The sequence below is a fragment of the Myotis davidii genome, unplaced genomic scaffold (assembly GCF_000327345.1).
Source record: "Myotis davidii unplaced genomic scaffold, ASM32734v1 scaffold249, whole genome shotgun sequence".
In the NCBI taxonomy this organism is placed as follows: domain Eukaryota; kingdom Metazoa; phylum Chordata; class Mammalia; order Chiroptera; family Vespertilionidae; genus Myotis; species Myotis davidii.
Genome location: NW_006300367.1, coordinates 1,819,597 through 1,821,334, shown reverse-complemented (window position 1 = coordinate 1,821,334; position 1,738 = coordinate 1,819,597).

Below are 1,738 nucleotides of genomic sequence, written 5' to 3'. Positions count from 1 at the left end.
CACACACACACACACACACACACACATCCTAAAGGTTATGGCTCCACTGAAGGATCTGAAATAGTGTTTGAAAAAAGTAATCAACAGGCATTTCCATTTCTAGCATGAGAACTGCAGGTTCCTTTGGCTAGTTTTTAAAGTCTTCTGAAACTCCTAACACATTCTGACTGCTAGAAAACTAATTGCCAGCTAAATAGAGATGTTTTTCCTTCCAAAGTAAGGCTAATGCTGCACACTTACAGCTCTCCTCCTCTCAGTAGATCTGCTCACTGACAGAAAATGCAACCAAAGGTGCTTTTAAAACAGATTTGCAAACTTTTTTGCAGTGAGAGCAAGTGTCCACCAGGTGGCAAGCAGCACTGAAGCCTGGTGGGAGGGGTCTGCTCCCTGTCCACTGTGCGTCAGTGAGAGAGGGCTGGGAAGCAGTGCTTCTCTGGGGCGTTACTATGTTGTCATTTGATGTTTGACTAATTTCATTTCCGAAGAAGATGCTTGAGGGGAAGAAAACAGGAGACCTTTATTTTTGCAAGAATAAAGGAGGCAGCTTTACTGGAAGCTGATTTTAATTGGGATTTGAAAAGGCTATTTTGAAAAAAATGCTTTTATCACATGATAAAGGAGATTGGAAAAGGGAAATGTGAATTTCCTTTGGGATCCCAGGACAATAATTTCTACAAGAAGACATTTAAAACCTGTAGTCTGTGATTCTATGTCTCTGCTTACCTCCTCAAAGTTTCCTAAAGGAAAATTAACAACGAGATATTCATGAATAGCCAACTCCATGATGAGCTTGCAGTTGTCTTAAAGCAGAAAGGTGGTGGCTCAGTCCCGCAGAGCCTAAGAACTGGCCATGTGCCTTGGGCAAGCATTTTGTCTTCTCTGTGCTTCAGTTTTCTCATCTGGAAAGTGAGGATATAGGATAACCACTTACCTCAATAATACTGACTGGATGGCCACTAATGGAGTCATTTTCTGTGCCACATGATTTGTGACAATATCTCCTTTACGTTTTACAACAATCCTACAGGCAGCCAATCATGTAATCTCTGTTGGTTACGGGAAAACAAGCACAAAAACCCGGGAACACCATGTCCAGGTCACAGGGTTGGTGAAGGCAGGAGTCGGGCTTTCAGCCCAGGCGTGGCCAACTCCAAGTCTCAGCTTCTATCCACTGCACAGAATGCCTTTATGGGTGATCTTGAAACATCTACTTTCTGTAAGAAAGATAGTGGAGAATTTGAAAAAGTTTTGTGAGAGTGGTGGAATAGCAGTTATTTAATTAAAAATAAAACCAGATAGAAATTATCTTCTTTTTTTATTTTTTTTATTTTATTATTTATTACAAAGGGTATTACATATGTGTCCATTTTTTCCCCCCGCCAAAGACAGTCCCCTAGCCTCCCCCATCCCCCAGTGTCTTATGTCCGTTGGTTATGCTTATATGCATGCATACAAGTCCTTTGGTTGATCTCTTACCCCCCTACCTCCCGCCCCCGAACCCTCCCCGGCCTTCCCGCTGCAGTTTGACACTCTGTTTGAGGCCGCTCTGCCTCTGTATCTATTATTGTTTAAAAGTTTATAATGGTCTCAATTATCCATGAGTAAGTGAGATCATGTGGTATTTTTCCTTCATTGACTGGCTTATTTCACTTAGCATAATGCTCTCCAGTTCCATCCACACTGTTGCGAATGGTAGAAGTTCCTTCCTTTTCACAGCAGCATAGGATTCCATTGTGTA